The 20,767-nt window shown below is 43.9% G+C and overlaps 1 pseudogene; it reads left to right on the top strand.

Annotated features, from left to right (window-relative positions):
• Positions 1 to 4,484: 4,484 nt before the first annotated feature.
• On the top strand, positions 4,485 to 18,942 carry LOC141106734 (posterior protein-like; annotated as a pseudogene).
• The last annotated feature ends 1,825 nt before the right edge of the window (positions 18,943 to 20,767 follow it).

The raw sequence follows: 20,767 nt of genomic DNA, 5'->3' as shown, positions 1-20,767 counted from the left end.
AGGCCATGGAGGAAGAAGAAGAGGAGGGGGTGGAGGAGAGAGGTGTGTCACAATCAGCATTTTGGAGGCGTGGTGGCGGAACAACCTCCAACACTACTGCACCTTGTCCTGCATCCTTCCCAGCTGCCAGCAGAGTCACCCAATGCGCCGTGAAACTTAGGTAACGTCCCTGTCCATGCCTGCTGGACCATGAGTCAGCGGTAATATGCACCTTACCGCTGACCGCCCTGTCCAGCGAGGCATGGACATTGCCTTCCACATGCCGGTAGAGAGCCGGAATCGCCTTCCGTGAGAAAAAGTGGCGTTTGGGTACCTGCCACTGAGGAACCGCACATTCCACAAACTCACGGAAGGGGGCAGAGTCTACCAACTGAAAAGGCAGCAGTTGAAGTGCTAGCAATTTTGCCAAGCTAGCATTCAACCGCTGGGCATGTGGATGGCTGGGAGCAAACTTCTTTCGGCGGTGCAGCAGCTGGGGCAGGGAAATTTGCCTGGTACAATCTGACGTCGGTGTACCAAAAGCAGATTGCCCACAAGTACTTGGCTGTGACACACCTAATTCTACACCTTCATTCCTCTCACTGCAGGTCTCAGAGAGGACTGAAGGTCTAGTGGGGTTGGAAATCTCAGCTGATGAGGAGCAAGGAGAGATCCTCTTTGTTCTTTGGTGTGGGTCTTTTAGATACGCTTGCCAACGAACTGCATGGCAGGTCAACATATGTCTGGTCAAGCATGTGGTACCCAAGCGGGAGATATTTTGGCCACGCGAGATACGCTTGAGACATATGTTGCAAATAGCAGCGGTGCGATCTGATGCACTCGTCTCAAAAAAGGCCCACACCAAAGAACTTTTTGAATAACGCGCAGAGACTGCAGCGCCCTGCACATGTGGAGCTTTGGGGTGTGATGCAGTCAATGTGCTGCCCTTAGGCTGGCCCCTGGAGGGCATCCTGCCTCGTTGGTGATGTGCTGCCGCCTCCTCCTCCTCCTCCTCCTCCTCCTCCTCTCTCCTATCAGGCACCCACGTTGAGTCAGTGACCTCATCATCCCCTCCCTCCTCATCACTGGAGCAAACCTGGCAGTATGCTGCAGCAGGGGGAGCATGACTGCCAGATTGCTGTCCTTCTTGGGCACCCCCTCTGTCCGCGCTCATGTTACTGCCTTCATCGAGCTCAGTATCGTCATCAGAGCCTTCCAAACGCTGGGCATCCTCCTGGAGCATGTACCCAACACTGTGGTCAAACAGTTCGAGGGAATCCTCATGAGGACATGGTGGAGCTAGGGAAGGAGTCACTGATGACATTGAGCTGAGGGAAGAGGCCGCTGCTTTGCCAGACAAAGCACCCTGGGCATGGGTGAGAGAGGATGAGGAGGATGAGGACGGCTTGGTCATCCACTCGACCAAGTCTTCCGCATGTTGCGGCTCAACATGGCCAGCTGCCGAAAAAAAGGCCAAGCGTGTCCCATGGCCACGTGCTGATGAGGATGCACCGTCTCCACGACCAGCACTAGACACAGAGCCTGCTTGCCCTCTCTTATTGGCTTGTGACTGTCTGCCTCTCCTTCTTGGCCTTCCAGACATACTAATGGCCTGTAGCTGCACTAAGCTGGGATAGAACACCTGTAATTTTCTTCAAGTAGCTTTATATACTGTAACCAGACAAGCCTGCCTGTCAGTAGGAAGATAACAGGAACGGATCTAGCTGAACACTGTGAGCAGGACGCACTGTACTAAATGTAAATAGTCTAGCTGCCTGACCGTGGTACTAATAGGATCAAATAGAACACCTGTAATTTTCTTCAGGTAGCTTTATATACTGTAACCAGACAAGCCTGCCGGTCAGTAGGAATTTAACAGGAACGGATCTAGCTGAACACTGTGAGCAGGACGCACTGCACTAAATGTAAATAGCAGGAACAGATCTAGCTGAACACTGTGAGCAGGACGCACTGCACTAAATGTAAATAGTCTAGAAGATAACAGGAACGGATCTAGCTGAACACTGTGAGCAGGACGCACTGCACTAAATGTAAATAGTCTAGAAGATAACAGGAACGGATCTAGCTGAACACTGTGAGCAGGACGCACTGCACTAAATGTAAATAGCAGGAACGGATCTAGCTGAACACTGTGAGCAGGACGCACTGCACTAAATGTAAATAGTCTAGAAGATAACAGGAACGGATCTAGCTGAACACTGTGAGCAGGACGCACTGCACTAAATGTAAATAGCAGGAACGGCTCTAGCTGAACACTGTGCGCAGGACGCACTGCACTAAATGTAAATAGCAGGAACGGATCTAGCTGAACACTGTGAGCAGGACGCACTGCACTAAATGTAAATAGCAGGAACGGATCTAGCTGAACACTGTGAGCAGGACGCACTGCACTAAATGTAAATAGCAGGAACGGATCTAGCTGAACACTGTGAGCAGGACGCACTGCACTAAATGTAAATTGCAGGAACGGATCTAGCTGAACACTGTGAGCAGGACGCACTGCACTAAATGTAAATAGTCTAGAAGATAACAGGAACGGATCTAGCTGAACACTGTGAGCAGGACGCACTGCACTAAATGTAAATAGCAGGAACGGATCTAGCTGAACACTGTGAGCAGGACGCACTGCACTAAATGTAAATAGCAGGAACGGATCTAGCTGAACACTGTGAGAAGGACGCACTGCACTAAATGTAAATAGCAGGAACGGATCTAGCTGAACACTGTGAGCAGGACGCACTGCACTAAATGTAAATTGCAGGAACGGATCTAGCTGAACACTGTGAGCAGGACGCACTGCACTAAATAAAAATAGTCTAGAAGATAACAGGAACGGATCTAGCTGAACATTGTGAGCAGGACGCACTGCACTAAATGTAAATAGCAGGAACGGATCTAGCTGAACACTGTGAGCAGGACGCACTGCATTAAATGTAAATAGTCTAGATAGAAGATAACAGGAACGGATCTAGCTAAACTGAATACAGTGTATATATATATATGCAACACCTGGGATGCATATATATACACAATACACTGTAAGTGCAGCTAACTGACTGACTGTTCTGCCTAATCTATCTAACTCAAATCAAATGACACTGTCTCTCTCTCTCTCTATCTCTCAGCACACCGGAACACACACTACACAGGGCCGCCGTGCAGGCGGCCTTATATAGTGTGGGGTGTGTACTAAATCCCCTGAGCCATAATTGGCCAAAGCCACCCTGGCTTTGGCCAATTACAGCTCTCTCTACTGACGGCGCTGTGATTGGCCAAGCATGCGGGTCATAGTGCATGCTTGGCCAATCATCAGCCAGCAATGCACTGCGATGCCGCAGTGAATTATGGGCCGTGACGCGCCACACGAATTTAGCGCGAACGGCCCATAACGTTCGCAATTCGGCGAACGATCGAACAGCCGATGTTCGAGTCGAACATGGGTTCGACTCGAACACGAAGCTCATCCCTACTAGCCACACCGTGTGTTTGGTTTCATAGCTAACCTGGTATTATTGTGATATTAACAATAGCATGTGCTCAGAGTTTAATGGACCAACTAATGATAGGGACTAGACAAATTAATACGCAGATATAATATTAATAATTATATCGATTTCTACATTTGGCACCCCAGACTGTGGAATTTTATTTTTACACAGAATCCACAAAAACCTAATGTATTTTTGTCTTGACTCCCTGTAAGGATAAATCCTAAACTACACCCAGAACTCAAAATCATCTCTAGTGTGGACAAGATTGGCGCTGGCTTGCGAATTCTGAAACCACGCTTGGATGGTCATGAAGATTCTGTGAAATATTTAATCAGGGAAGCGTAGAACCTGGTGAGATCTTCGGATGATATATGTATATATGTTAAACGTTTGTATTATTAATATGCTTTAGGCCTGTAACCAGCCAAAGGTGCTGGCGAGTAAAAGGGCTGATCACCCTTGGTTAGAGATTGACAGGAATTACCATACATCTTTGAGGAAAAAGTGGGAGAAATACATTTTTTTTTTTTTTTTTTTACCCATGTGAGAGTGAAATAGCTTTGTTCCAAAAGGAGATGAATGTGGCCTGCAACCTAAGGAAGGCATTGATTGAGAATCTGCCTTGTGTCTTAGAATGTGCCTTGCGTCTGGTAGGCTGTAGAACTACAAGTCACTGTTAGGTTTAAATGGCTTTGTAGCAGTTTTTTTTTTTGTTTGTTTATCTTTGCATGGTAAGCAACTCTGGTAAAAGCAGGTTAGACCAGCTTTAGTGGGGGGTAGGCTAATTAGCATATCAATGGATATTCCCCAGTAAGCATGTGGTAATCCTAAAAGCCACATAGAACCTACAGGACAGGAGTGCTCATATACAAGGCAGCCGATAATGCCACAGTAAGTGTGGTGGGTCTTTTCTATGGATATGCAAAAGTTTAATGATTTTGAATGATATCAGGTAAAAGTGGTAATGAATGAAGAATATTGAATGCTAGAAGAGCGATTCAGTTTTTTTTTTCGTGAGTTGTAAGAGATAACGATAATTAAGTTTGGTGTGTTACTCAGTGCACTGTTGGAACATTAGTACAAATAGAATTGTGTATTGTGTGCATTGTATGGTTGTGAAATGGAACTGGTGTATACATATGTTAAAAAGTACGCTGCCAATTATCATTCATGTGCAGATGAACCTCTTAAAAGCCAGTGTAACGTTCTATTGTCACAATGTCAACAACATAATAGCAGATTGGGTAAACAGCTAAAAAAGAAAGTTAAAAAAGAAAGGTTGGCAAATGAAATTGCAGTGTTGCTCAGAATTAAATTTATATCTGAGCAAATGGAGGGGAAGTGGGAAGCAGAGAGGAGACGTCTCGGGGAGGAAATAGAGAAAATCAGTGAAAACCTTATAAAGATCGCAACAGACTCCAGTAGTGAGATGGATCAATTGCGGACTACAGCAGGCAATTTGTCAGAAAGAAACAGTGAGCTACAAAAACAGCTGCAGAGGTGCAGCATGGACTGTGATATGAAGAGCAAACTTTTAGAGTCATTGTGAGTAAAGTTGTCAGAGATGGAAGAGTTGGTTATGTCTTTAGAAAGAAAGTTAGCAAATGCACACTCCCAGCTTCTTACTAAAGAGCAATGTACAGTATCGCTCAATGAGAAGAAAGGAATGTGCCAATTGGCCAATATCTGCACAGTCAATGAGGAGAAGGGCTGTGATGAAACACATTCTGCTATTGCACCCATAGCTTCGAAGCAGGATAACAGTTTGATTACAATCCAAGAGAGACTTACTTTGTGCCAGATTCTGGGTGAATTTAATGCCCTGGAATCACCAGTGAGTCTGTCCAATAAATTTGAGGCTCTAGTCCTTAGATTTCATTTGACTAATGAGGATGCATGTTCTCTTCTGAGAGCATGGCTACCAGGACCTTTGGCAGGCCAGTTATTTGCACAGGTTAATGATAGCTTAGCAGATGCAGAGGTGCGGAGGAAAGAGTTGCAGCGTATTGTGGACAGTCGTGATAAAGGTATGAGTGATTTACAACGAATGAGATTTAGGAGAGGAGATGACCCAATTTTGTTCTGCAGTGAGTATCTTACATTGTATACGAAAGTGTTCAACTGTCCTGACTTATTGGAGGATGATACAAGTTTCATATACTCAATGGCCAATAAATGTTATGTAAGCTATGCCATTAGAATGGCTCTGAGGAATGCTAGATCCTACCAAAATTTTGTCAATATCCTGCGAGACTTCTGTCAAGAGTCCAGTGGTAGGGAATATGGGTCAAAGGCAGGTGTATCCATAATAAGCAGAGGTACAGGAAGGCAGAGAGAGTTCAGATGTTCTAAATGGAATAGGCATGGACATAGATTTTGTAAAGCCCATAACATTGCTAGCATGGAGCAGGAAACCCCAGAATTACAGGGTGCACAGGCAGCCGTAACGGAGTTGTCCTCCAAACATGCAAAAGATGAATGTGCAATGGTGGAGGTACCCCCCACACATGCGCAGTGCTCAGCAAAAATAGAAGTGGAGCATGCAGAAAAAACAGATGCTCTTATTGCTGCAAGTGATGTTGTTATGACAGAAATCAATGGTGGAGATGTAAATAAAAGTGCGATAACTGTGCTTGAAAGTGATTCAGGAGTTGAAACTTCTGATGACTTCTCAAACGATGAAAGTGTAAAGTCTGCTTATTCCAAGCATAGTAAGAATTTCCAGCAATGTGAGTTTCCACGGTCGTATGCTCAAGGAAGGGCCTATACAGAGAGACCAGCCCTCAAATGTTTTTTGTGTAAAAGGGGGGGGGTCACATCACTACGTATTGTTGGGCGGCGAATAATGGTATCAAAAGAAGATCGCAGTACCCCAAAACGACCCCAAGGCATTATGAAGTGTATTCTGCCCGATGGGGTAGCAACCCAAAGCATGGAGGCCATAGTAATCAAACCCATTTCCCTTTAAAGACCCAAATGCGGAGACTACAGACTGAAGATTGCCAATATGGGGAACAGTTACGTAGAGTCAAAATGGAGGTAGCTGCATGGTTATTCAAATGTAGCACTGGGGAAAACAATGTTAGCAGCACTTAGTGAGCTGCATGGATGCTCCTTGCTGTATTTTATTTATATACGACCCTCACATCTAAACCTTATACATAGCAAATGTTCCCCTACATTACAATTAATGGGAAAAGGCTTGGGACAGATGTTTTGTTTTTTTGTTTTTCCCATTAACTAATTGTCTTTCAGATGGAAATGAGCACTTACTCTTCTCAGGAGGAAAATCCATGGATGTCTTTAGTTAAAAGTTGAGTGTTTGTCATTGTCTTATGGTGGTTGTCTTGTCATGTTGTTTTTGTGTAATAATGGCCAGAATTTTAATTTTTTTGTTAAGTTTTTTAATTTTTTAATATTTTTGGTATTTGTTTAGTCATCCATTTTATTTTTGTTTGTTCAGGTGGAGAAATTATTGTTTAGTCCACCTGAAAGGGGGGCAATTGGCCATTCCGTCAATTAGCAGCTGAATAGATGGTCATGGGATATGTCCTGCAGCTGAATACATTTTGTTGATTTAAGACAAGAGTTGTGGGTAGGAGGCCATTCTAGCTTCTAGAGTTCCTTCTTTTTTCTCTCTTTGTTTAATGTTCATTCAGGTGGAAAAAGTTACAAGGTGTACGCTTTGTCCACCTGAAAGGGGGGTTAGTGCATAGGTCTGAAAGTACAGATAATGCATTGTCTTTTTAATGCTTAAAATTTTGAATTTTGGGAAGCAACGTTCAAGTTCATGGGTTTTAAAATTTTTTGATCATATCAGGGGGATCCATTTTAGAGTGGGTTCAGCCTAAAGAGGTCATGGTTGTTTTGATAGGTTGGTCAGGGTTGCAGAAACCAGGAATACTAAGTTCCTGGTTCCAAGGAAGGAACTATAAGTAAACGTAGTAAGCGAGCAGATATTATGGATAAGAATTTGATTCTGCTCTTGTTTTTTTCACTTCCAGAGTCCTGGTGAAGCGTGATTGGAGAGGTCTCTGGAACAGGGATGACAGATGTTCATCTGGTTGGCAGTTTGACTGTGCCGCATCACACTGCAAATTTGTTCTGATAAACATCAGGAGAGAAGGGACAAACAAAAAGATTCAGTTTAATACTTGTTTTTGCTTATGGACAATTTAATCCTAATCCTGAATCTGAAGGACTGTGCCTATCAACGACACTTGTGAGACATTTTTGCCGGATTCACTCCTGATAAATACAAACGTGCTATTAATACATGTACGATGGGTTGGAGGTTGGGGAAGGAATATACACATCCAATCTGTCAGAACCTGAAATGTAAAATATGTTTTTTTTGTTGAAGGAAGGAATTGAAAGAAGAAAAGGTTTTTAATGTATGACATGTATTGACATAACGGAAGTAATATGGTGCAGGTGCTCAGGTGACTGGCGCTTATACATAATAAGGTGTCGATTGGCCAGACTAGAGGTTGGCCAGGTGACACATCAATGGGGTGAAAATTTCCTTGTATGGGGAGATACACCTGGCTGATGTCTCACCTGAGAGGTTGAAACCCGGCACAGGGAAGGCCAGTGAATACACAAAGGAGCACGCTCCGTTAGATAAAGGGAACAAACACTGGCTACCAGGGTACATGCCTTCACCACATGGAGCTGCAACATTTCACAGTGGTTGATAAAAACCTATTACCCTATATGTGCTGAGTATACACTGAATCAAGTGCAATCATTGTACCAGTGACTTGCTCCCAGAGATGTGCGGACACGGAATGAGGTTCATGCAGGGCGCGTGTTTCTGAGGAGTAACCCGAAAGAGGAGGGATGTATTCAGCACTATATTGGGGGAATAGGAGCTGGGATGGGTGTTGTTAATGGGGTGATCATCGGCCTCCTGAGGAACAAACTCGCAGCCATAGCTTCAGAGAATAAGCGGGGCTTTGTTACTCAGAGATTGGTGGCATCCTTAATAACATTCAACAAAGTCACACATATATACCCAGGTTAAAGTGGCTCAAGATTTTGTCAACCATGTTGAGAGGTTGGTAGAGAATGTGATGGTATAGGACGGGAATCTGTCATTGGCTCTTGCGTGCACGAAGTGGCAGGTGGAAGTGTCAACCAGCATTGAGCTGATTGTACAGTCTCCATATGAGGGACAGAGGCCTTATGAGTTAGCATCACCGCTCAGTAAGACTTTGCCAAACACGTCGCTTACACTGATCCAAAGTGGTGGTCGAATGCCTGGATGGGCCATACCAGTTTGGATTGTGAAAGGTGTTATGCTGTATGATCTCAAGTACAGAAGTGCAGACTCAGTCTGTATATTTGGTGGCATTAATGGGCTTACTGACTGGGGATTCTATCTTCTTGCGTTTGAGGCTAATTTCCCACATATGACCAAAGAAGCTGGAAGATGGAGGCAGGTTGATACTTCCCTTGGTCAGAAGCATGACCATGATGTCCTTTGTATGCCAGGTCAATACATGGTGGTGAACAAAAAAAATGTTGGGAAGATATTTCATTCTGTATTCGGGATGGAAGGATCATTGCTGGGAAGGAAGCACCTGGGTATTATTTGGGACATAGACGAGTTTGTTTCCTTGTCCTAAAGAATGCCGATGTAACGTTAGTCATGGAACTAGATGGTTCTTTGAACCTAACCATAGGTAGAGGTGCATGGTATACCCTGGGCATGGTCTTTGAAACCCAGGCACAGAGATGGAATTGTGTGGGTTTTGTCATTGTTACAGATTTATATGTGTTGTTAAACTTGATATTTATATAGAAGGGTCACAAAGTTATCTATGCAAGCTGGGGAACGAAGTGACGGTAGGGTCTCTGTGTACAAGATAGAGACTTTGCTGCCAAGTCAGAGCCCTGCAATACCGCTGACATGCCCGAAATCTGATGGGTCATAGGTATATATGTATATATTATGGTAATGGGTTGATTTATGTCATGGTATAGTGTGATAAAGGTATATTTTAAGCTAGTAATATGGGCAACAGGCCCTCCTCGAGACTCTATATCTGAAAGCTGGTTAAGATGCTGCTCTGGATGTGTGCTGGTGAATGATGAGTGTATGGACACCCCTTGCCTGTTTTATACCCCTTCATGAAGATGTTAGAAAGAAGAAGATACAGAATGGTGACATGGGAGCTGTCACGGAAGAATGATGTTGGTGTGTCACCCAGTAGCAAAGCGGCACGTGTTGGAAAACACAGTACGTTAGGACCGTTATGGACTGTTCCACAGGAGCTGGTTCTGAGGCCTATGTTGAGAGGCGCAACATGCGTTAAGACATTTATGGACTGTTCCATAGGGACTGTTTCTGCACATGTTGAAAACACAAGACAGTTAAAGACTGTTCTATAGGTACTGGCTTGGAAACACATGTTGGGGAGGAAACAGTTATGGACTGTTCAATAGGAGCCGTGTCTGAAGAAGGGTGATATGCGCCCTTTAGGCGCAAAGCGGAATATGTTGGATAAGCAACATGGTTTAATATCTTACTTCTGGTATTTCACTTCCTGTTTGACACAGCCAGGTAGGAATGAAACACATCAAAGCTTTGTGATCAGAAGAACAATGCCTTGGCTCAAGCCCACCTGCTGTGACATGTGCGAGTACAGTACAGGCTTCAAAGAGACCACTGCTGCAAAGATGTCTATTGAGATTTGACACAGGGCTGATAGAGACGCTGGCCCTGGGGGACAATAAAGCATGCCTCCTGGAGAATGGGCAGACATTTGAAATGATACCTCTATAAAAGGCAAATGGGGGTGGCTACGAGTGGGCGTTTATGTTTGAATGTAAGGGACATACAGGCTTTTGATCTTTCTCTCTTGGCTGCTGGGAAGCCTGCTGTAAGGTCATCCCTTTTGCTATCTTGGGACCTTGCTCTGACCGAGGGCTTGGGCCTATATTCCATGAGGCCCAGACCCCTTTATCATCCAGAACCTGCAGAGGAAATCATGTGTGATAAGTATCTTTGATATTTCATTGTTGTTATATGTTGTAGAGATGTGCTGTTAGTATAGTGTGTTCTGATTGTAAGCTATGTAACATTGTAATACCCTTTTAGTACTTTTATGATAGTTTCCTAACTCGTTGGGAAATAAAAATAAGATATTGTTTTACTATCCACACCGTGTGTTTGGTTTCATAGCTAACCTGGTATTATTGTGATATTAACAATAGCATGTGCTCAGAGTTTAATGGACCAACTAATGATAGGGACTAGACAAATTAATACGCAGATATAATATTAATAATTATATCGATTTCTACACTTTTGCAAAATCCAAGTATACCACGTCCACCGCCACCCCTCTGTCCAAGGTTTTACTTACCTCCTCATAAAAAGAAATCAGGTTTGTTTGACAACTTTTGTCTTTCATGAATCCATGCTGTCTGTTGCTAAAAAAATATTTTTTTCCCCAGCAAGAACTTGTCTATGTGGTCTTTCATTAAACTCTCCAGTATCTTCCCGACTATAGAAGTTAAACTAACAGGTCTATAGGTACTTGGTAAAGACTTTGTTTCCTTTTTAAATATAGGCACCACATTGGCCCTACGCCAATCCAGTGGTACTATTCCCATCATTAAAGATATAAGCATATGCATTATACGTCCATTAGATACTGAAAAAAAAAAGTTGATGAAAGATAAAAAAGCATTCAATTACCGCTCACATACTCACATGTCTACTTGTGAGCAGTAATTGGATGCTTTTTTATCTTACTCCGTAACGCGTAGGAAATACGAATGCAATTAGTACTTTGCTTATACAAACCTGACAAAGACCATACAGAATGCTTGTATTTTAGACCCATATCCCTACTTAATGTGGACCTGAAATTACTAGCAAAAATACTAGACCTCTGCTCTCTCAAATTATAGGACCAGAACAAGTAGGCTTCATGCCAGGCAGATAAGCCAGGGATAACATAACCAAAACACTAAATGTAATTCACTATGCAAAAAAATTAAAAATCAAAGGCCTCCTACTGTCCACAGATGCCAAAAAGGCCTTCGACCACATTTTTAATAGGAATACATGTTCTCAACTTGCTCATTTATTGGCCTGGGAAATAACATGCTAAGTTGGATACAAGCTTTTTACCAAAACCACCAAGCTAAAATTAAAACAAACAACATTTTCTTTGCCCTGATTAATATACGCAATGGGACCAGACAGGGATGCCCCCTTTCCTCTCTCCTTTTTATACTAACCCTCGAACCCCGCATCGGAACTTTAAACCTAGAGACCACAATACACAGCTTTCGTGTAAACAAAAGAGAATGTAAAACTGCGGCATACGTTGACGACCTACTATTTTTCCTCACCCAACCACACATCTCCTTACCCAACCTGTCAGGGCTTGGCTCAACACTTCCTTCTCAAAGCTGGCCGCTCAGCTGTCGTCTAATTGCTAGCTCCTTTCTCTCCACAGTGACTTACCTGTTGATGATATCCTGCTCGTTAGTCCTGCCTACTTAAGCCGTCCAGCCCAGATGATCTCTGCCTTCGCCTTGGTCACATCTCTAGAGACGCTCTCATGTGTTCCTGTTAAAGACTTGCTTGGCTGACATTCCTTCTGGCTCCAGATCCTGCTTGCTGTTCTACTACGCTCATCTCTGGCTACCTGACATTTTGGTTTGTCTGACTATCCGTTACGGTTGCTGAACTCTGGCTATGTTTTGACTACGTTTACTCTGTTTACCTTCTTCTTGTTTATTAATAATAATAATAATAATAAGTGTAATTTAACTGTACTTCTGTCTCAGTCTGATTCATGGTTTCTGACAGTAGGCGAAGGCCATGAATTCAGGAGATGCAGTCAATCCACTTGTTGGTAATATTTTTTCCAGATTGGATGAGCAGGATCAGTTTGCCATGGTGATACAAACACTCCTGAGTCGCACGGCTCACCTGGAATTTCCCCCGCTGTGGCTGCGCTGGTACAACCTGTGTTGCAGGCCATCGCTGATGCTGCTCCAGTCTCTGTGCAGGCACCCGCCTCGAGTATTACCTCTATAAAAGAGGTATGTCTGGTTCGGTTCCGCTTCCCCAGCGATTTGGGGGCAATCCAGTCCAATGCAGAGGGTTTCCCAACCAGGTTGAGATATACTTTGAGATGCTGCCCCAGGCGTTTCCCACAGAAAGAAGCAATGTAGGTTTTGTGATATCTTTGCTTTCTGAGAGAGCCTTGGCCTGGGCTAACCCACTATGGGAGACGCAAAAAGCTGTTGTCCTGAGTCACCCAGAGTTTGCGGCTTCTTTTAAAATGGTATTTGAGCCCATGTACTCAGGCTTCATGCGTCTCCCTGCGGATGAGAGAACCCTTAGGAAGAGGGTGAGATTGTGCCTTTATTGTGGCCAGGCAGGTCACTTTTTGAAGTCTTGTCCTACCCGTCCAGGGAACGCCCAAACCTTGAGTTCCTGTCACAGACAGACCTTAAGTGGCGTTGTTTCGTCCCCTGTTATCCAGAAGGATAATCCCCTGTTTCTCAGTTACCCTTTCTTGGGCTGAGTCGTCCGTCGAGATACAGGCTCTAATCGACTCTAGGGCTGCAGGCCTGTTCATTGATGCTGCCTTTGTATCGAAGCACTCGATTCCGCTGCAGCTGCATGACACTCCACTTGCTATTGAGGCTGTTGATGGGAGACCTCTACAGCCTGCCCATGTGACTCATGAGACTGTTAGACTGTTCCATTGACCATGGCCGTAGGGGCTCTTCACTATCAGATAATCCAATTCCACGTTATTTTCTCACCTAAGTTTCCGCTGGTTATTGGTTATCCTTGCTCTTTTGAATGGCTCCACGCTGAGGTTCTCTCCTGGTCACCACAATGCAGTAAGTGATGCCACCAGAAGGTAGCCAAGGTCCTGTGCACCTCTTCACTCTCCTCCCTGCTGGAGGAGTACCGCTATTTTAGCAATATCTTTGACAAAGGTCAAGTTGGTAGTTTGCCTCCCCACCGGTCGTATGATTGCACAATTGACCTTCTACCTGGTTCCATACCCCCTTGTGGCCGGGTTTACCCTTTGTTGGTCTTGGAGGATAGGGCCATGGAGGAGTATGTTGCAGACGCACTTTCTCGAGGTTTCATCCGCAAATCCTCGTCTCCTGCTGGTGCTGGTTTCTTCTTTGTGAAGAAGAAGAGTGGTGAACTGAGACCTTGTATTGATTATAGGGGTCTCAATCGTTTCACAATTACGAATGCCTGATTCTGTTGATTATGGAGTTATTTGACCACCTCAAGGGAGCAACGGTTTTTATGAAGCTTGATTTGAGAGGGGCATACAATCTCATGAGGATTAAGGAGGGCGACAAGTGGAAAATTGCGTTTAATACCAGAACAGGCCATTATGAGTACCTCGTAATGCCTTTTGGCCTTTTGTAATGCCCCGGCAGTTTTCCAGGAATTTATTTATTTTCCAAGTCCCTGGAGAGCCACCACACAGATGCCTGTTGTGTGCTTCAGAAACTAAGAGAGAACAATCTCTATTGTAAATTGGAGAAGTGCGAATTCCATCGTGAACAGGTTAAATTCCTGGGTTATGTCATTTCCATTGCTGGTTTTTTGATGGACCCAGAGAAACTTTCAGCAGTCCTACAGTGGCCCTGACCCACGGGTTTACGTCCTCTGCAGCATTTTCTTGGCTTTGCCAATTATTATTGGAAGTTTATTTGTAACTTCTCGTCTCTGGTCAAGCCCCTAACTGATATGACCAGAAAGAACGGTAACCCACAGTGTTGGTCTCCAGAGTCCATTAAGGCCTTTGAGAGTCTCAAGGCTGCCTTTGTTTCTGCTCCTGTGTTGGCACATCCCGATCCTACGTTACCTTTTATCCTTAAGTTTGATGCTTCTGAGACTGGCGTTGGCGCCCTTCTGTCTCAACATCCTACCTATGCATCCTTGTGGCTACTTTTCCAAGAAATTGCCACTTGCGGAGTGCAATTACGAGATTGGTGACAGAGAGCTGTTCGTGATCATTTTAGCCCTGAAAAAATGGAGACATCTCCTCAAAGGTACCACTGTGCCGGTTCTCATTCTTACTGACTATAAGAATCTCATATTCTTGTCTGAGGCTAAACGCCTCTCTTCCAGAAGGGCGCGATGGGCTCTTTTCTTGTCTTGTTTCAATTGCATTGTCTCATTCTTACCCAGTACTAAGAATGTAAGGGCTGACGCTTTGTCACAACAATTTTCCTCCACTTCCAAGATGGAGTTGTTTCCGGATCCTGTGATTCCTCCTGATCGTATTCTGGCTATGGTTCGCACCAGTCTCACTTCTCCTTTAGGTGACAAAATTCTTGCTGCTCAGGTTCATGCTCCTCCTGAGAAACCTTGTGACCGCTGTTTTGTCCCAGAGAGTCTCCGTACTGCCGTGCTCCAGACTTACCATTCTCCCAAGGCTGCTGGCCACACTGGGAAGAATCAACTCTTTTGGGCCATTTCCCAACAATTCTGGTGGCCTAGTCTATGTGCTAATTTAACTGCCTTCTTAGCTGCCTGTTCTGTGAGTGCTCAGAGTAAGACTCCGCGACACCTTCCAGTGGGCCTCCTACAACCCATACCCAATGGAGAGAGGCCTTGGACCCACTTGTCTATGGATTTCATTGTGGCTTCCATTTTTGCTCAGATCTTTCGCTTACATGGGCTACCCAAAGTGATTGTCTCGGACAGGGTAGTCAGTTATTGTCCTGGTTCTGGTGAGCCTTTTGTGCACAGTTGGGAATTCAGCTTGCTTTCTCCTCCTTCACCCGCAGTCTAATGGGGCCACAGAACGAGCCAATCAGTCCTTGGAGCAATTCCTAAGTTGCTATATTTCTGACCATCATACGAACTGGTCAGACCTCTTACCGTGGGTGGAGTTTGCTCTAAATAGTGCCTTGAACTCTGCTTCCCGATTGTCCCCATTTATGGTGAACTATGGTTTCAAAGCTCCCATGTTGCCTGACTCATTTGTTCCGCATAGTATTCCTGCGTTAGAGGAGCATCTCTGTGATCTTCGTTCCACTTGGGCATAAGTCCAGGAGGCTTTGCAACATGCTAATGATAGGTACAGACTCCATGCTGACCGCAGACGCCTGCCTGCGCCTTCCTACCAGGGTCTGGGGACAGGGTCTGGCTGTCATCTCGCAACCTCCGACTTCCCGATGTTCCCTCTCTGAAGTTCTCACCTCGGTTTATTGGGCCTTTCCGCATTCTTCACAGGATTAACCCAGTGGTTTACGCATTAGACCTTCCTTCTAGTATGCGTATCTCAAATATATTTCATGTCTCCTTATTAAAACCTATGTTCTGCAACCGCTTTACCACCTCGGTGCCTCGTCCTCACCCTGTACAGGTTGAAAACCATGAGGAGTATGAAGTACAGTCCATTGTTGACTTCCGTGGGTCCCCTCCAAAGCACCTTGTCCCCATGTTCATGGGGACAAGGGCCTCGTCCCCACAACCCTGGCCATTGGTTGTGGGGGTCTGCGGGCAGGGGGCTTATCCGAACCTGCAAGCCCTCTTTAACAAGGGGGCCCCCAGATCCCGCCCCCCCATGTGAATGGGTATGGGGTACATTGTACCCCTACCCATTTACCAAAAAAAGTGTCAAAAAGTAAAAACCACAAATGACAGTTTTTGACAATTCCTTTATTAACCACTTAACGACCGCGCCGAGGGAGGAGCCTGGTAATGGCCCTGTGCTCAGCGTGAGGATCCTGAGAACCCTCTCCCTGCAGCTGAGATGGGTAAGAACCTGATGAGAGGAGGTAGATAGCCTCCCCACCCCGCCCCCACTCACCACTCGTTGATCTGAGTAGTGCTGGAGGTTTGCGCTTGGTTCTGTGACTGCATGTACGTCTCCCCCCCCCTGCTGTCTCCCGACCAGACGGATTGGACGGTCTATTGGAAAGACGGGAGCGCAACGGCGGCAGTTGTGCTGAGGTAGGAGGCTCGACCTTGGTGGTTCTTTAAACACCCCCCTCCGCTGGCTCAGGAACAGAGGGGACTGGGCAGCAGCGGGGAAGCGGAAGAGTCGTCCGAAGTACACCGGGAGCGGCCGGAGGAGAGAGCCGGAGAGGTGAGGAGAGCGAGAGGCAGGCTTTGGAAGGCACACAAGCACTCACTCATGGCAGAAAAAGATCAAGACAGGAGAGCGGAATCTCGGGGACATACCAGAGATAATAGAAGCAGCAGTGCCAGCGTCTGTAAACACCAGTAAGCGCCAGCCTGGAGAAAATCTCAGTGGACACACAAGGAAGATAAGTAGATTTTTGTTTGTGATCTCTCCGCTATATGTTTGCTATGAATAGGCAAATGAGAATATCAATAGAATAAAGCAAAGAGGAGGAGAGATAAGAGAAATAAGAGAGAAAGACTTAGAGTACATACTACACGGAGAGAGGGGGAAGAGATTGGAATCAGTGGAAAACAGGCGGCTTGGTTTCCAATTACTTTCATATGCATTTTTTTTTTTTGTTATCTTTTCTCTTTCGCCCCTTTTCTCTCCCCTCCTTGCTTGCTGTCCACCAGTACAGGTACATAAGATATAAGGGGAGAGAGGAGATACGCTACTGAGCGCTTATGAAAATACTTATGAAATACACTGCGGAGCTTTTAAATTAGGTTGCTGAATATCTGACGGTACCGCTGAAATATTTGAGTCATACTGCTGAAATACCTAAATTGTACTATTGAATCTTAATGTAGAAATACCTGAATGATATTGCTGAACATCTAAATGGTACTGTTGAATAGCTGAATTATATTGTCAGACACCTGAAATAATCTGCTGAACACTGCTGAACACTTGTACCAGTCTGATGAACACCTGAGTTGTTCTGTGGAACATCTGAATTACACTGTTAAAACTTCTGACAACACCGTCAAATATCTGAAGTTTATTACTGAACACTTGAATTATACCGTGGAGGGCTGGAATAGGTATGCAGGGTGGAGACACACCTGTGAAAGCCGGGTTTACTCTTATCTTTACACTTAGTTATAAATTGAGATTCTGGGGGGGAGGGAAGGAAAAAGGAGGTGAAGAGTAAAGTGGTTCAAACTCTCCAGGTAGTGGCAAAAGAGGAGACCTCTGAATATACACGTATTTCTTTTTTTTTTTTTTTTTTTGTCTGGTTGGCGCTGGGGCTTGTAGCCTTCTTTTTTGTAATTGAGTGACTCTAGTTGGTGAACGGAGAGGGTGAGATTGGAGCACAAAATAAAGGTTAATTAAGAAGGCTGGGAGATCCGGCCACCATTAAGAGATTACATTTAAAAAGGTTTACTGGAAAGTGACCTTGAAGAATATACAAACCTAATTACTGATATGAAGGGGAAAATAACAAGAAGTGCGGGAGTAACGCCTAAATCACCCAGGACCAGCCTAGGCCCAAGCCCTGGCCCTATGAATAAGTATATACAGCAAGGAACTGGAGAAGGAGAGAGGCAAGTGGGGTCAAAGGGCAGACAAGCAGATACAAAAGAGAAGGACAATAAAGATAAAAGAAGCCAAAATAAAGTATCACCAGAAACCAGCCACCTTTCAGAATCTAGAACGGAGCCAGAAATGGAGGAAGAAGATAGAGGAAAGGAGGAAGAACAACAAGGGCCACAGCTGCCAACAAAACAGGACATGGAAAAAATGTTTGCAGCCCTAGACAAAACCCTAAAAGCAGAGATGTCAACAATACATAAAGACATGGGACATATGCTAAATAGAGTGGAAGAAGTAGAGACCAAAGTAGATCTGCACCAAAAAATGATAGAAGAACTGGAAGGGGAAATAAAGAAATTAAAAAGGAAACAACAGGAACAATCTTATAAAATTGAAGATCAAGAAAATAGAGATAAAAGGAAGAATCTGAGAATACGTGGTTTACCGGAAATAGAACAAACAGAAAATCTAATAGAAAAAATGAACAACTTCTTCAATCAATCTTAGGAAAAGATGTGACCAACATAATAGGAATAGAAAGCGTATACCGAGTAAAAAGATCCCAAAGGCGCTCAACAGAAACACCCAGAGACATAATAGTACGCTTTGAAAGATGGGAAGAAAAGAAACAGATCTGGATAAACTTAAAGAAGAAAACACAAATTGAGTATGCGGAAACTAAATTACAAATATTTCAAGATGTGTCCCAGGAAACGCTGAAAAGACGATGGACACTAAAACCTCTATTAGGAATTCTGCGTGAACAAGAAATTAAATATAATTGGGGATTTCCAGCATGCCTAATAGCGAAGAAAAACGGAAGTGCGAAGCTAAGATTTGTTGAGGAAATACCGGAATTCTGCATTAATCTAGAAATCCCACTTCCATTCCCAGAAAAGGAGAAAACTGCAAATAGACAAGAGTTAACAACAGTACGAGCTGATCAGCAATGGCAATTAAATCAAAGGAACAGACAACAGGAGTAAAATTTAGAGGAAATAAATAGTAAAATAGCAGAGAAAATAGCACACAACGGTATGAGGGGCTTCTGAGTGGAAGGGGGGGGGGATTGGGGGGGTGGATGGGGGAATAGGGGAAAGTGAAAGGTTTAGAAAAACACAATAAAGAGAGGATGGCAGGGAGAGGGAGTCAGGGACTCATGAAGTGGACAGGGGGTCGCCCTATCAGAGCATAGGAGAAAGGGGATTAGGGCGCCCAACAGAGTTCCGCCTCGGATTTAGTAGAGCAGAGGGGGCAGAGTGTGCCCCATAAAACAAATAAAACGCTCTCAGCTCTAGAGAATATGGGATGGAAAAAAAAAACCCATATCAGAAAAGAGGGGTGGGGGGGTGGGGGGGAGGGGGGGAGGTTTGGTTCACATAAATGGTCGTATAGGCGTAACTATCTTGAGAGAGGGAAGGGGAAACCCCACGTGTCGGCTGGGGGCCTCTCCCATAGGTCCTTTAATCGGACCGGGGGGAGAGGTCATCGGTATAGGGAAAAATGTAAATTTTTTAATAGACCAAAGAAAAACGGATCCGGAGGGTCGTTATCTTTTCATTGTAGGCTCCATACAGGGGATAAAATACACATTTGCCAATGTATATTGTCCTAACAAAAACCCTAAAAAATACTTGATAGAAATAATAAAAATACTAATGGAATTTAAACAAGGCAAATTAATATTGGCAGGAGATTTTAACTTCAGCATGGATAATGAAATGGACAGCACCTCCATAGTAAGGGACAGAGAAATAAAACAACAAAAGAAACTAAAAAGAATACTATATGAACAACAACTAATTGACCCCTGGAGAATCCAGCACCCCAGCACAAAGGACTACACATATTACTCAGCAGTACATAACAGCTACTCCAGACTGGACTATATCATGGTCGAACATAGGAACCTGGAGGACATAGAAGAAACAAAAATAGGTATAATAACTGCCTCAGATCATAGCCCAGTAATGTTGAGAATGAAAACACAGGGAGAAGCCTTTGAAAGGGGCCCATGGAGAATCAACGAAAACTTGCTAGAAGACTGTGAGATCGAAAAAAGTATAACAGAAGAAATTGAAAGATATTTTAAGGAAAATGATACACCAGAAGTATCGAAAGCAACAATATGGGAGGTTCATAAATCGGTCATTAGGGGCAAATTAATAGTTATAGGTGCAAGAAAAAAACAAGAAAGAAAAAAAACATACAGCAAACAATAGAGGAAATATATGAGCTGGAGCAAAAACACAAAAATCAAACAAGCACAGAAACTTTCCGGTTACTATCTCAAAAGAGAGAACAATTAAAAGATTGGATGGAACAAGAAGAAAGGAAGGAATATAACAGAGTGGTACAAGAAAAATTCAAATGGGGAAATAAACCAGGAAAATACCTTGCGAAGCTGGTAAAAAAAAAGAAGTCTTTAAATTATATTGAGAAGATTAAAAATGAAAAAGGAGAAGTGGTAAATAAAACAACAGATATTGCAACAACATTCCAAAAATATTTTAGTTCCCTATATGCAATAAAAGGCCAGGAAAGTCGGAAAGAAGCAAATATAAGAACAAAGAAGATACAAGAATATCTAAAAAGTGCAAAATTACCGAAAATAAAAACAGAACAACTAGAAGAATTGGAAAAAGAATATAACGCAAGAAGAGATAACACTGGCATTAAAGGAAACCCCTGTAGGGAAAAGCCCAGGACCGGACGGGTTCACGGTTAAATATTATAAAATATTTCAAGAACAGCTGATCCCAAAACTACTAGATTATATGAATGCTATAGGGGAAGAAGAAGAAATAAGAA

This window comes from Aquarana catesbeiana, linkage group LG08, assembly GCF_042186555.1.
Source record: "Aquarana catesbeiana isolate 2022-GZ linkage group LG08, ASM4218655v1, whole genome shotgun sequence".
Taxonomy (NCBI): Eukaryota; Metazoa; Chordata; class Amphibia; order Anura; family Ranidae; genus Aquarana; species Aquarana catesbeiana.
The sequence above is the reverse complement of the archived record's forward strand: the minus strand, read 5'-3'. Positions and strand labels throughout refer to the sequence as shown.